Here is a 15,761-nt window from a genome sequence, read left to right as displayed (position 1 = left end):
GGCTGTCAGGGAGGAGATGAAAAGCAATACACAAAACCGATAAGAAGCACCATCAGGAGACTGGCGTGCCAGGAGGGGCTGGCTGACATGGCGTTAAGGAGAAGAGCAGGGCGGCTCACTGTGAGAGAGGCAGTTGATGAAGGAGTTGGTCAGGCAGGAAGCTGGCTTGGGCGGGAGGGTGGGGGAGACAGGGCTGGAGGGGAAAGTGGGAGTCCCAGGGAGCAGGAGTGGAGAAGCAGCCCAGGCAAGGGAAACGCCTGCCCCTGCCTCTGGAGAGCCTGCGGGCAGGAAAGAGGCAGGGGAGGTGCTGTGGCATGCCTGTTATCCTAGCACCTGGGAGGCTGAGGCAGGAGGACCACAAGTTTAAGGCCAGCTTGGGCAACTTAGCAAGACCGTGTCTCAAAATAAAAAGGGTTGTGGATGTAGCTCAGTGGCAGAGTGCCCCTGGGTTCAATCCCCAGAATTGAAAAAACAAGAAAAGAAAGGAAAGAGAAAGATGATAATGATGGAAAGAAGAGGAGGAGGGGCAGGAGAAGGGAAAGGAGGGAGCCACCTCCCACCCGAGGTGCTCCTGCGCACAGCCCTGGAATCCAAAGTCAGAGGTTCAGGAAGCCCATCACTGGAGGGAGATGCTGCTGATCAAACTAGATGAGTGAAGGACACTGCCCCAGGGCTTGGGAGAAGGGCCCCTGGGCAGGGCAGTAGCAGGAGCGGCTGGGTCACTGCACTTTGGAGAGTGAGGGACAGGAGGGAGTCAAGAGTGCCCGGTGTGTTCCAGCACACATGCCAGTGGAGGAAGAAATTGCAGCTCCTGGCGGAGGCTCCTGTACAACCAGAGGTTCCGCGGGACCTGCGGGTTGCTCCCAACTTCCTTAACCTTCCAGTGAAATAAGAAGCTGTGTGTGTTAGTTTAATTTATGCTGACATGGCTAGGCTATGGTACCCAGTTTTTGTTCAAATACCAGTCTAGATGTTTCTATGAAGGTGTTCTTAAGATGTGACTAGCATTTAAATCCATAGACTTTCTGTTGTTGGTGTGTGGTGCTGGGGATTGAACCCTGGGTCTCACACATGCTAAGCGCTGTTCTGCCACTGACCGACACCTATCCCGCATCTATAGACATGGAAAAAAGCAGATTTCCCTCTTAGATGTGGGAGGGGCTTCTAACCTGTTGAAGCCTTGAGAGCAAAGCCTGGTGTCCCCTGAGCAGAGGGAGCTGTCTGCAGTCTGCCTTCAGAGTCGGGCGGTAGCACTGATGCTTCCCTGTGTCCCCAGCCTGCCTGCACATTTTAAAACTTGTTCTCCTTAGTTACACATGGCAGTAGGATGTATTTTGACATGTTATCCGTACAGGGAGTATGACTTCCTGCTCTCGTGGTTGCACGTGATGTGGGGTCACGCCGGTCCTGCATTCACGTATGAACATAGGAAGTGATGTCCCATTCATTCCTCCGCCTTTCCATTCCCATCCCCTTCCCTGCATCCCCCTTGTCTAAGCCAATGGACTTTTGTCCTCTCCCCGCTCCACATGTCAGAAAGGAGGTGCAGCCTTTGTTTTGGGGGTTCTGCCTGCACATTTTGGATGTGCAGATACCCACAATCTCATGCAGTCTAACTCCCCATTTCTCCCTCCCTCCCCTCCTGGCCTGCTGGTTCTGTTTCTCTGGAGAAGCCTGTACACAGGCCCTTAGCTGACAGGAGAGGACAGGGCTGGGGGAGGCCACATCTTGCAGAGAGGGGTGACCACAGCAAGGGAGAGGACGAATCATGCCTGACGTGGACGGCGATGGAGCTGCAGCTTTCCCAGCACCTAGTGATTCACAGGGGGGCCGCCATCACATTTTGATATCCCCCTGGGGAGGAGGGGCCAAGGTTTTCATTCTACGCTTATGCGTGTGGGTCAGCACAAGTGCAGGTGTGGAAAGATGAGCAGCCTCACCACGGTTTCGGGCCCGCCCCATGAGCCTGCCCCCTAGAAGCAGCGTCCTCAGGCCCCAGCCAGGGCCTGCCCTTGGCAGCAGAGGCCCACCACCTAGGCCTGGGCATGGCAGGTGCTGTGGCCTGCTGGACTGTCCAGGGAATGGCAGCACTGGATCTTACTGTGACTCTCAGCCACAGGCTTCCAGGAGGCACGGACAGCCAGGCACTGCTCCATCTCCAGTGTCCACGAGTGTGGCCTGTGGAGAGGGCGGGTGGGAGCCAGGGAAGGAAAGCTTTGCTTGGTTCTGTGGCGTGCACACAGCACCCGGCTCTCAGAGCCTGCTCACTTGGTGGTGGTGTTCTCTTGCTGATCTACAGGCAGGCTGCCTTAACCGGGCTGTTCAGGGTACCCAGTGGAAGCACTCTGAAAGGCCCAAGCTCCCCCCAGAGAGTGAGGTGACTTCTGAGATCCATTAGCTGTGTGCTCAGGAAAAGAAAAGGAAGACTCAGACATCCACATTCAGGAGCTGTTCTTTTGTTGCTGTTTGCTCGTTTTGGTACTGGAGATTGAAACCAGGGGCACTCTGCTACTGAGCTGCATCCCAGCCCTTTTTATTTATTTTTTAATTTTGAGACAGGGTCTCGCTAAGTTGCTGAGGTTGGTCTTGAACTCACCATGTTCCTGCCTTAGCCTCCCGGGTCTCTGGGGCCATAGATGTACACCACTGGGCGTGGCTCCGCTCAGCGGCAACTCTGCACCCCGTCCTCACAGCGAGCCTGCTTTATTTGAAATGCAACCTATCCCACACTGGTTTTCTCCCCTGTGTCCCTGTGAGAACCGCTGACCACTGACGTGTTCTGACTTGTCTCAGAGCACAGACCAGCCCTGGATTCCACCTCCAGCCCTCCGGGACCCCTTCCCCTGGAGTGTCCCTCATCTCAGAGCACGTGTCCACCTCCACGCAGCCTGCTCATCCACAACTTGTCACACGCCCATGCTGTTTCCACCCTGGGTATTTTCCTCTCCATCTGACCCGGTACAGGAAGTCCCAGGTCTGAGCCCTTGCTTTCTGGGATGCTTGAGTGGTGCGAGGTGGTGGGTTAACTTCTCTGTTCATAAACTGTTGATGTAACACCTGGCTGGAACGGGGGACGCAGGACCTGTGTGTAAATAGCTCACAGAGCTAGCTAACCAACGGCCCTGGGTTTCTCATGGTCCCTCCTCCCCCATCAGCTGTGCATAGTGCCATATTTCCTCATGTTTGTCATCTCTTATTTCAGTTTAGCTGTTTGCCTTTCTGCTGGTGAACACTGTGATAGTTAATTAGAGGTGTCGACTTCCTTTTTTTGCTGGGATTGGACCCTGGGCCTCATGCATGCTGGGCAATCACTGTGCCGCTGAGCTATTCCCAGCCCCTTTTATTTTATTTTGAGACAGGTTCTAAGTTGCCCAGTCTGGCCTTGAACTTGGGATCTTCCTGCCTCCCCAGAGGCTGGGGTTACAGGTGGGTGCTACTGCAGCTGGCTCTGGTTGTCCACTTGACTGGGCTGGGGGACACACAGCTGTCTGGTAAAACACTTCTCCCAGGTGTGTCCATCAGGGTGTTTCCTGGAAACTGGCATCTGCATCAGCAGACTGAGCACTGCGATCAGCCCTTGCCAGTGCAGGTGTTCCCCGCGGCTGCTGTCCAGTGTGCCCAAGCCACTGTTCCCTGATCCCCAAGAAAGAACTCGAGGACTCAGGACTTTTCCCCGTATTCAACCACTGAGCCGTGTCCCCAGCCCTTTCTTTTGTCTGACTGAGAGACAGCCTCTCACTGCCTGGTTCAGGGCCTGGCTGAGTTGCTGAGGCTGGCTTTGAACTCGCAGTCTTCCAGCCTCCCCGGCGCTGGGATGACAGACCTGCACACCATGCCCAATGGCTTTGGACGTGTTCACTCCCTCACGCCTCAGTGGTGGTGGCTGGCGCACAGTGGGGACTGGAAACGGGTGGACGGGTTGCTGCCCACTTGCAGATGGGTTTCCTCAGAGGTTGCTGAGTACCTGCTCTGCTTCACAGGCAGGCTCACTCTGCGTGGATCCTCGCCTGAGGACTGGGGACGAGGGAAGTGGCCGCTCCCTCTCAGTCTCCCTCGGGAACCACTTCCCCTCCTTTTATCTTGGTACTGGGGATCAGACCCAGGGGCCTCGCTGACTTACTTAGGGCCTCTCTAAATTGCCCAGGCTGACCTTGAATTTGTGATCCTCTTGCCTCATCCTCCCCAGTCACTACTGGGATCCTTATCACATTCTATAGAGACCTTCTTAGCTAACTGCAAATTTTCCTGGACTGGGATGAAGATTAGTGTTTAACTCACAGGTGTTCATCATCACTCCCTTGAGGGTCCAGGTAGAGTAAAAAGGCAAATGAAGCTGGGTGCGGTGGCTTGGGAGGCTGAAGCAGGAGGATCACAAACTCAAGGCCTGCCTCAGTAGCTTAGGTCCTGCCTCAAAAGAAAATATAGAAAAGAGGTAAAGAAAAAGGCAAACAGAGGGGGGATTTCTGTCTCCTCCTGAGCTGGAGCATTCATCTTGTGATTTGGAGCTTGGGGCTTTCATCTTTTGGCCTTGGGGCTCCAGGACCTTAGGCCTTCAGACTCTGGACTTACACTATTGGTCCCCTGGTCTCTCAGGCATTGGGAATTGACTTTGCTGGTTCCACAGATGCAGGCAGCATGTGGGGGGACCTGCAGGCACCCTGAGCACCTGAACCAGTTCCCAAAAGTGCCCTCACAGCCATTCCTATTCACATTCATTTCTGCGTCCATGTCTGTGCCTCTCTCATGACTTCTTCTCTGCAGGACCAGAATGCACCACTGCCAGTCATTCTTGCCTCACCATGAGGCCTTCTGAATTAAAGCCTTCCAAATAATCTGCTTGATCTTTTGAACACAGTGTCATCTGTTCCAGGAATTTCCTGACACTCTCTCGCTGCCTATTCTTGCAGTTTTGTGGTCTTCCCGCATTCCGATTTCCTCTGATCCGGTTTGCAGCATATGCAAAAAGGAATGCCGAGGAGTCTCACAGCCACGTCCTTCACCAAGACAGCATAAGTCCCAGATCTCTGTGACTGTGACCTTAGTCAGAAATAAGGTCTTTGCCATGTAATCAAGGTGAGACTACTCTGAGCAGGTGTCATGAACTGGGCTAGGCCCTAACCCAATGGCTGGTGTCCTCCCCATAGTGAACCACGGAAGACAGCACAGAGGGATAAGCCACGTGCCAACCGGGGCAGAGACTGGAGTGATGTGCGGAGGGCCAGGAGCGTGTGGGCAGCTGGCAGTCACTGGAAGCTGGAGAAGCACCCAAGGACTCTTCCCGAGAGGCTTCAGAGGGAGCCCGGTCCTGCCAACAACTTGGTTCAGATTCAGGGCCCCAGAACCCTGAGAAAGTAAACTACTACTGTCTATGCTTCACACTAACACTTGCAGCCAGGTATGATGGTGCACGTCTGTAATCCCAGCTATTTGGGAGGTTGAGACAGGAGGATCAAAGTTTGAGACCCTAAGCAACTTAGTGAGACCTCAGTCTCACATTAAAAAGTGACAAGAAAGCCAGGCGTGGGGTGCACGCCTGGGATCCACGACTGGGATCCACGCCTGGGATCCAGAGATGAGGCCACTTGGGGAGGGTCAGTTAAACCGACCTGGCTCCTGAACCCAGGGTCCCTGTGTACAATGGCTGCCAACGGCAGTCTCCTGGTAGAATATGCATGTGGCTTTGTGGGTGGTCCCAAGGAACTGTGAGAGAGCAAAGCAGAAGAGCAGGGACAGAACCTTAATCAATGTAGCCTTACTGGGAAGACTCGGTATCTCAGCCCTGTCTTAGGAATGCTTTAGGTTGAGGTAGAGGAAGACCTGGGGCAGAGTTAGGAGCTCTGCGTCGCTGAGCAGCTTGGTCCCACTGTGGTGTATGCCTGGCTCTCTCAGTTCGGGTCCTGAGAGGTGGCTCTGGAGAGGTCCTTCCCAAATTTCCAGCTGCGGCTCAGGATGTCTGTCTATCAGGTACGTGATTCTGGGAGTCTCTCAGGATGTCTGTCTCTCAGGTACGTGGTTCTGGGAGTCTCTCAGGATGCTTGTCTATCAGGTACCTGGTTCTGGGAGTCTCTCAGGATGTCTGTCTCTCAGGTACGTGATTCTGGGAGTCTCTCAGGATGTCTGTCTCTCAGGTACGTGGTTCTGGGAGTCTCTCAGGATGCTTGTCTCTCAGGTACGTGGTTCTGGGAGTCTCTCAGGATGTCTATCAGGTACGTGGTTCTGGGAGTCTCTCAGGATGTCTGTCTCTCAGGTACGTGGTTCTGGGAGTCTCTCAGGATGCTTGTCTCTCAGGTACGTGGTTCTGGGAGTCTCTCAGGATATCTGTCTCTCAGGTACGTGGTTCTGGGAGTCTCTCAGGATGCTTGTCTCTCAGGTACGTGGTTCTGGGAGTCTCTCAGGATATCTGTCTCTCAGGATATCTGTCTCTCAGGTACATGGTTCTGGGAGTCTCTCAGGATGTCTGTCTCTCAGGTACGTGGTTCTGGGAGTCTCTCAGGATGCTTGTCTATCAGGTACGTGGTTCTGGGAGTCTCTCAGGATATCTGTCTCTCAGGTACCTGGTTCTGGGAGTCTCTCAGGATATCTGTCTCTCAGGTACATGGTTCTGGGAGTCTCTCAGGATGTCTGTCTCTCAGGTACGTGGTTCTGGGAGTCTCTCAGGATGTCTATCAGGTACGTGGTTCTGGGAGTCTCTCAGGATGTTTGTCTATCAGGTATGTGGTTCTGGAAGTCTCCAGTCACTACTCCAGAGGTCTGAAACAGGATGCAGCAAACCTCGTGCAAATCTGGCCTCAGTCTTGAAGGGGACAAGATAGGTTAGGTGCGTTTAGGGCCAATAAACCTCATATTACTAGTTTTCAGATGAACGCTCCTTAAATGAGTAACAGGCCCTTTACTGAGCTAAGCAGGGGCCTGACCCAAAATTTAAGGCAATAAAGCAGAGAGGTACAGAAGGAGGTAGAGGTGCTGAGCTTTATCCTATGTCAGGTTACACATAGGACATCTTCAGGCTTAAGAGCTCACTGCTTTTAACAAAAATATCCTAACTGTTATAGGTTTACTAAAGGCATCTGTCCCAATATGTACATCTTTTGTCCTTTTAAAATTGTTTTTTGTCTCTCTGGATGTGTCGGATCTGTAGAAAATCCTACAAGGGTGACTGGTGGGCTGGGGCCCCTGGCCGGCGAGCCCTGGTGTGCTCTGCAGTGGGACCCTAGCCTCCTTCCCTCACTCACGCAGGACCTGCCTGCCCAGGAAGGAGCCTTCTAGCCAGGTGGGACCTTCAGCTTGTACCTGAAGGATTTCCGAGGAAGCGCTCCTGGGAAGGGCAGCTGAGAACCCGTCTTAAAACTGAAGTCAGGTTCCGGAACGCTTTAGCCTGGGGGACGGGCTGGTTCTGGTGTGGCAAAGCAGGATCCTGCAGACTCCCTAGGCTGGAAGAGAACGCCTCCCGCCTCCCTGACATTCTTTCTTCCTCTCCTTTCTGGCTGGAGTGTCTCAATAAGCCATGGGCCATCACTCAGTGTCCACGATGGCCACTCAGCTGTCACCCCTCCTTTCCCTTTATGTCTGTGAACACCTGGACCCCACTGTGCCCTGTGGGGTGCTGATTCTAGGTGGTAGATTTGCCTCCAGGTGACCATCTCCTATTGCCTGAATCTTTCTTCTCCTTGGGGGACTCCCCTATCTTTCCTTTTTGATCAACAGTTCTCACTGGCATAATTTGTTTGAATTTTTGTAGTTTAATTTTTAAAATTTGCTGCTTCTGCCTAGTGATCAGCCACTGGGGACACTGAGGCCAGAGAATCTCAGGCTAGCCTGAGCAAATTAGAAAAACCGCATCTTTAAAAAGTTGAAAAGGCACTGGGCACAGTGGTGCACACCTGAAATCCTAGTGGCTTGGAGGCTGAGACAGGAGGATCAAGAATTCAAAGCCAGCCTCAGCAACTTAGCAAGGCCCTAAGCAACTCAATGAGATCCCATCTCTAAATAAAGTACAAAGAAGCCTGGGGATGAGGCTCAGTGGTTATGCACCCCTGAGTTCAGTCTCAGGTCTCAAAAATAAATACATAAATAAATAAAATAAAAGAAGATAATCAAAAGGCCTGTATCCCAGCTCTGGGGAGGCTGAGGCAGGAGGATAGTTACCAAAAGCTCCATCTTCATCCCCAATGTCAATCCAATAAAGAGGACACGGTTTTGAGAGAGAGGAAAAAGAAGTTTATTGCTCTGCTAGCAAAGGAGACGTCTGTCCTCCACTAGCACAGGGGACTCCTGTCCCAGAGGCTGTGATTCTGCCCATCAGGAGAAACAGGCTTTTTTAAAACATAAATTTATTTCAAACTGATAATGCAAACAAAGTGTACATCTGGATGGGGTGCAATGTGAGTTTCAATACCTAGATACATTGTCTTGCCCCCCACTTTTTTTAAAGCAGTGACAAAAGTGTCCCATTTAGATTTCTCTAACTCAAAACAGGCGGCTTTGAAAAGAGGTGACTCAAAGGCTGCATTCCTGGTGTCTCTGTCTGAAGTTGTAATTCACTTGCTAATTTGAGAGAGAATCATTTGAGACCTTCTGCTGCGTTCTTGTGGTGGGTGGTGCCCAAGGTCAGAAGACTCTGCCTGGGGGGAAGACAGGTGGTCCTGTTTCCCCTCCCTGCAGATTAGGGAGGGGAGAGAGGAAGATAAAGAAACATGTCGCTTGTAAAAATCTGTCATAGTGGCAGAGCCACAAAAGCTGTATTCAGAGCATAAAGCGGACGACCTCGGTGACAGGATCACAAGCCCAGGCCAGCCTCAGCAATTTAGTGAGACCCTCCGCAACTGCCACGCCCTGTCTCAAAATAAAAAATAAAACGAAAAGACTGGAATGAGACTTAGTGGTGAAGCCCCCTGTATTCAATCCCCAATATATATTTTAAATGGCCGGATGTGGCTCAGGGGTGACCTCCAGGGTTCGGTCCCCGGGTGTGGCGGGGGATGGCTTCTCTTACTAATACCGAGTGACCGCTGGGAGGAGGCTGGGAGGAGGCTGGGAGGAGTCGGCAGCCATCGCCCAGAAGCGAACTGCTTCTAGGTGGAACAAGACGGGGCACCTGGACGGAGTTTCTGGGGCTCCGGAAGCAGAGTTCTGCCTCCGGATTTCGGAGAGGCTAGCGGGGGCGGCCCCTGGGCCCCCAGTCAGGCCGCCCGTCCTGCCACGTGGCGAGGACGTGGTGGCGGGCGGGCAGGTGGCCTCCTTTCCCGCAGCAGAGGTCCTGGGAGGGGCCTGGAGGTGGAAGTTTAGTTCTAAACTGCCTCGAGGGCATTTGAGTTAGGAATTACCAGAAGGTCACCTTCCCATTTGGAGGGCAGAGCTACCTTACTTATTTCTGTATTGCGAATTGAATCCCGCGCGCTTTACCACTGAGCACGTGCCTAGTCTTGCTGAATTGCCAGCCTGGCCTGGAACCGATCCTCCCGGCTCAGCCTCCAAGGCGCTGGCCTGGCAGGTGTGCGTCATGGGTCCCCCTGGCCCAGGTGTAGACCTGTCTGAAGGCGCTGGAGTGGGCTCGGTGGGGGAGCGCTTGCCCAGCACGCAGGAAACCCAGGATTTGGCCCCAGTGCGAGGGGAAGAAGGAAACGAGAGGGAATTAGCATGCTTATGCCCCTCCCTCGATTTTTCTTCGGATGCCTTGTTGATTACAGAAATTAAAATGATTAAGGGGAAGGCTGGACCCACCCCCCTCCGCAGCTTCACCGTGCTGCCGGTGGGTACCGCCGGTGACCGGCTGGAAGAAGCTCCGCATTTCCACCGCCCGTGGCCTCCGGATCTGGGCTTTCAGGCCCCTGCGTAACTATGAAGCCAGAATTAAGGACAGGTAGTTAGTGTAGAAATAGGGAATCGGGTCAATTCGAGGAAATGAAGCCATGAAGCCATCTGCCTTTGGAAGTTGGAGACTGCCCCTGGAAGAATGGAATGTCAAGGATCTCCGAAGCCCATTGATTACCAAATTTACCTGCCTTTATCAAGGACTGCAAACAAGGAGCTGCTAATTAATGCCCCCTGGGCCCTTATCTGCCTGAATCACCTTGGCCCTCCCCCTGCCCATGGCTTCTCACTTAATGCAAAACCAGGCCTAGTCACGTAGGCAGGAAGGAGAGAGAGATAAGGGGGAGAGAACTGGAGAACAAAAGAGACTTTAACCTATAAAAGATGTAGGGTGTGCTCACTTCTTGGGACTTTAGAACATCAGCCATGGCCCCCTTCTTCCTGCCGGGAGAAGTCTGTATTATTCCCTTTAAATAAACCTGCTTAATATGCTTGCCTTGGCTGCTTCTCTAGTGTTCAATCTTCAACATTAGAAGGAACAGAACTCGTCACAGGTAAACGGCGGTATCAACTACAGCTCAGGAGGGGGCCTGCGAGTTTGGGGGTGGTGCCGCCTTCCAGAAGAGTCGCTGGCACCCAGTGCCCTTTGCACCTGGGCTTTGGAACGACCCGGAGGCGTTCTTGGTCTCCCGGGCCCATCCTTGCGGCCGCACAGGACAGAACAAGGAGGCACACTGCGTCTCTGGGTTTTGCCCGGGAGCCTCCCAGCACATTCCCCTCCCGGCGGCAGGGGCCTACCCTGCGCTGCTGCTGTTATCCTGCGCTAGGACTGACCGTGGAGGGTACAGACGCCTGCTGGGAAATGAGCCCTAGGCCCAGGAGAACCCCCACCCTCCCTCCTGGAGATGGATTTGGGGCCACACCCCAGTTCAAGGCCCCGGGATTAACTAACTGAATTTCCTCCCTTCCTTTCTTCCTCCCTCATTCCCTCCTTTCTTCCTCCCTCTCTGTCTCCCTTCCTCCTTTCTTTTTAAAATTTTTTTTAGTTGTTGATGGACCTTGATTGATTTATATGTGGTGCTGAGAATCAAATCCAGTGCCTCATGCGTGCTAGTCACAACCCCAGCCCTCTTCCTTCCTTCCTTCCTTCCTTTCTTTCTTTCTTTCTTTCTTTCTCTTTCTTTCTTCATTTCCTCCCTTCCTCCTTCCTTCCTTTTTCTTTCTTTCTTTCTTTTTTTTCTCTTTCTTTCTCTCTTCATTTCCTTCCTTCCTTTTTTCCTTCCTTCCTTCCTTTTTTCCTTCCTTCCTTCCTTCCTTCCCTCCTTCCTTCCTTCCTCCCTTCCTCCCTCCCTCCCTCCTTTCTTCCTTCCTTCCTTCCTTCCTCCCTTCCTCCCTTCCTCCCTCCCTCCTTCCTTCCTTCCTTCCTTCCTTCCTTCCTTCCTTCCTTCCTTCCTTCCTTCCTTCCTTCATCTTTCTTTCTCTTACTCTGAGGCTTGAACCCAGGGGCACTTTACCACTGAAATACACTCCCAGTCCTTTTTTATTTGGAGACAAGCTCCTGCCTCCCTCTCCAGAGCTGCTGGGATTACAGGCACCACCCTGCCTGGCTGACCCCAGAATTTCTGTGAGCTTTCCTTTTGTCAAGGTCCACAGGGAGGAAGAACGAGGGGAGAGGCGTGTCCACCAGCCAGACCACCCATGCTTCTCACAGTTACCACTTCACAAATGGTGGTCACCCCTGTTACAGGAGAGAAGATGCCCTCTGCAGGGACAGGTGGAGATCCTTGGAGGCAGGAAAGTCTTTTTTTTTTTTTTTTAATTTATTTTTATTGTAAACAAATGGGATACATGTTGTCTCTGTACATGGAGTAACAGCATTCCATTTGCGTAATCGTACATCTACATAGGGTAATGGTGTTTGACTCATTCTGTTATTTTTTCCTCCCCCCACCCCTCCCACCCCTCTTTTCCCTCTATACAGTCCCTCCTTCCTCCATTCTTGCCCCCTCCCACCCCCCATTAGGAAAGTCTTTAAGAGCCGAGAGCTTTGGACTTAGTTAGAAAAGCTGCTGGAGTACAGGGTGAACGCCAGCTTCAACAGTCAAGATACAGTGGCTATGCACTCGAAAGGGACACAGCCCTGCGTTCCTTTTCACTGAGAGGGACAGGAGCCTGGCCTCATTCAGAGCAGCAGAGAGGAGCACCCTTCAGGGAGGAAGTGGTGGGGATTTTGCTGAGTCTTGCCTGGGAGCCTGGGAGCCTGTTCGGCAGGGAGGAGGTGTCCTTCCAGCACGCTGTCCTAGGGGCACGCTTCTGGAGGAACTGTTTCCACCTCATCCGACACGCACAGATGTGCACACCCAGCAATGTAACCTCGCTAGGTATGTGGAACGTTTTATCTGGGCTTTCTATTTTTAAAAGCATGAGGCAGTGTAACAGGTGCTTGAAATGAAGGGAACTCTTGAAAGGAGCCCAGTAGACTAGAGGATGGGTGGGGAGTGGGCCTGAGGATGCCGTGTTCAGGAATGCGTCGCAGTGAGCCCACTATTACATAAAATCACTGATCACCAGGAATTTTTTTTAAATATTAAAAGCAACTTCCGGGTAACCGCTTTCTGTATCTGAAGCTGCCTCCTGCCGAGGGTGGAAACAGGCCACCACCACACCACCCTGGCGGATCAAGGAAACAGGTAATTCTGTTCTGACCAGCACGGCCTTCCTGAATCTACCGATGTCTGTTTCCTGCCTCCTGTCCCATGGAACCCCCTTCCTCGCATCAAATGTCCCTGTCCCCCGAAGATGGAGATCTGAGACAGAAAAGTGTTAGGCTAATGGGCACAAATTTCCAGGAGAGACACAGCTCTGAGTTCCAGCAAAGGTGTACTTACAGTCTGCCAGGCTGCCCCTCTGCAAGCCACCGCCGCCTGCAGGGAAAGCTTCTGAACTCTACCTGTACAATGGAGTGGTTAAAAGGTAACCCCTCTCGCCCTGAGGTTGTTACTTGGCATCTTTACTGTGGTTTTGTTGTGGAAACGACAAGATGGCACTTGGAAAGTAGAAGAAACCAGACTTTATTTTACACCGTGGGCCCAGAGGAGATGAGCACTCCAAAATCTGAGCACCTCTGACTAATGTTTCATAACACTTACAGGCTGTCCAGTATCACAAATCTTCTAGTCTAAACTGCATAATTGGACACAAGCTTTCAGAAAACAACACATGATTGTGTGTAAGAGTCTTGGAGTGGGAACTGTTCACAAAAGCAGCCAGTGGTAGGGAGGCTGGCTCACAGGGTCTTCCTACCTCCAGCCTTGAGCCCCACAGGGGCCTTTACACTTCAAAGGGACATGGTGAGGTCCCAGGGAAAGTCCTTCACAGTCTAAAAGGAAGGAGTGCATGGTGCTAATCACCTCTCCTGAAGTCCATCTGACTGGAGGGGCGGGGAGGGGAACCCCACTCTCCTAGGCAGTGTCCTCAGTTTACTTTATATCCATGCCTGGGTCAGGTACCCACTGCGGTTTCAGCAGTGAGGGACTCTTCGGGGGTGGCCTACTGGGAAGGTCATGCCTGGGTGGGCAGGTGCTGATTTTCAAAGGAGTTGCTTTGGCTGAAGGACCTAACAGTCCCACCGTTTTGTGGTTTTGACTTCTTCCATCTGAACAGGGGCGTAGAAGGGTTTAGGCTGGAACTTCAGGGAGGGGGCTATGTGGGCTCATGAAGCCTGGTTTACAGTCTGATTGGTGAGGGCCTTCCCTCAATCTTGTAAAAAAATTTTCAGGCAATTAAGCAGACAAGGCCCTATTAAGAGCAGTATGATGGGGGCTGGGGATATAGCTCAGTTGGTAGAGTGCTTGCCTTGCAAGCCCAAGCTCTGCGTTCAAATCCCCAGCACCACAAAAACAAAACAAAAAAGCAGTATGATGAGTGTGAGGAGAGGGCCCATCAACAGGAGGAGTCTGGCCCAGCAGGTTCCAGGGAGGTGACTGCTGCTGGTCCTGGTGGGATTTCCCAATGTTCTCCTGGAGTTCAGCTGTTTTTCCTTGGACTATTCCAGATTTGATGGTGAAATAACAGCATTCCTCTCCTAAGAAGACACAAGAGCCTCCCTTCTCTGTCGTTAGTAAGTCAGTGGCTCTCCTGTTTTGGAGAATTACATTGGCTAAGGAGTTGACTTGAATTTGAGGAGACTCTAGGGAGTCTGCCAAAGTCCTTATTCAATTCTTGGGAGCGTTTATAGTAAAGATGGTGGCTGTACCTATTCCTGCCACCCCTGTGCCAGCTGCTGCTAATATGCCTGATCCGATGAGGACTGGAGCGAGGATTGCTCTTTTGTGACTTGGACTTTGAAGTGGAGTCCAGAAGGGGGAGGAAAGGACCACTTCACCCCCCCTCAGAGTATATGGTTATGTCAGGTGTGAGGAGGACAGGGAGGCAGAGGTGGGAAGAGGGTGTGTCAGGCAGTGAAGAATGGAGCTTCCACAGAGGAAGAAGAGGCCAGGTTGGCTCTGGGGTGGCTGAGTGACATTGTAGGTTGTGTTGCACAGGGAACTGTTAGGTAGCATGGTGGAGTAGAGACATAGGGAGGGGAGGGTGCAGCAAAGTAGGAGACACTGGAATAGAGTAGTCCCAAGGAATTGCAGGAGGAAGAGTGAGGAGAGGTGAGATTGGAAGTTCATGGAGGAGGGATAGGGTCTGCTATCCATGAGCCATGGGTAAGAGGGGTGAGGGCCAGCAGTCAGAAGTATAGGGTGGGTTAGAATGATTGAGGAGTTATAAGGTTATGTTGAGAAATGTGGGCAGAGGGGGTCTGTTAGCTGGTGCAACTTCAGAACAGACCGGTCACCACTGAGGAGTCCAAATCTGAGTCTTTATTAACTGGCCGCTGACTGTCTCACATGATGCCCCAAAAAATGGCTATTGGGAGAAGATCCCCGACTATAGGGCTGCAGGGGTTTTTATACCAGAAGCCAGTACATCAGTCTTAAGTGTCTGTTGCTATGATTCAAAATTACAAACTAACATCATGGGACCTAAAATCATTAGCAGAGGGGGAAGCAGGTCAAAATGACCTTACTTAGGTACAAACTGAAGAGCGGTTACTAACACCTAGACAACCACTGTTGACATCATCGTTAACACGGTACACTGTTTAGGAAACTGGGAATCAAAAAGAGAACAGTTTTTCACTGTACAAGAATTGCCATTTTGCCATTTTGTGTTGCCAACCGTGTCATGCTAAGCACCTGTTGGCGGGTACAGAGGCGGGGTTCCCATGGGAGAAGCATTTCCAGCATGACAGGGAGTCTCAGGGTAAAGTGGAGTCTGTGTAGTCATTGTCCACATAGCCTGGCCTGTGACATTTCCATGGAGCCAAATCTGTCAGCCCATCGCAGTCCACACTGGTTTTATGGACATAATCAGATCCTTGATTCATCATTAGTGTAGAGGGATTGTAGTGGGCGTGTAATACCGTTAGCTTAACAGATTGGATTCTGTCTCTAACATATTTAGTTAAACAGTTTTTCATGCACGGCCTGATTAAAAGCCCCAACGTAACTAGGATGAGAGGTCCTGCCATGGCGGTTATTACAGTAGTTAACAGGGGGACCAAGAGAACAGATTTTGGTACCGATTTTCTCAGGTTTTTTCTCCCTTTTTTGAGCCTTTTTCTAATCAAAGATAAACTATCATGAATAACACCTGAGTGGTTAGTATAGAAACAATAGGTCTCCCTAAGGTCATACATAATCTTCCTTACTTTAAAAATAGTCAATTTAACCCTCTTCTGTTTTATAAAACTACCTCGAGGGAATGTTTTAAGTGCTCACAGAATTTTTAAGTTTACTTAAGTTCAGATCTATTTGTTGAGCTATACCTAATCCCTCTAGGAGGGGAACGGGGACAGGGGCCGCTCATTTAGGTTGCTGTATTAGCTCAGATGTGCCCTTCCT

This window comes from Sciurus carolinensis, unplaced genomic scaffold, assembly GCF_902686445.1.
Source record: "Sciurus carolinensis unplaced genomic scaffold, mSciCar1.2, whole genome shotgun sequence".
NCBI lineage: Eukaryota > Metazoa > Chordata > Mammalia > Rodentia > Sciuridae > Sciurus > Sciurus carolinensis.
Note: the sequence above shows the minus strand (reverse complement) of the source record.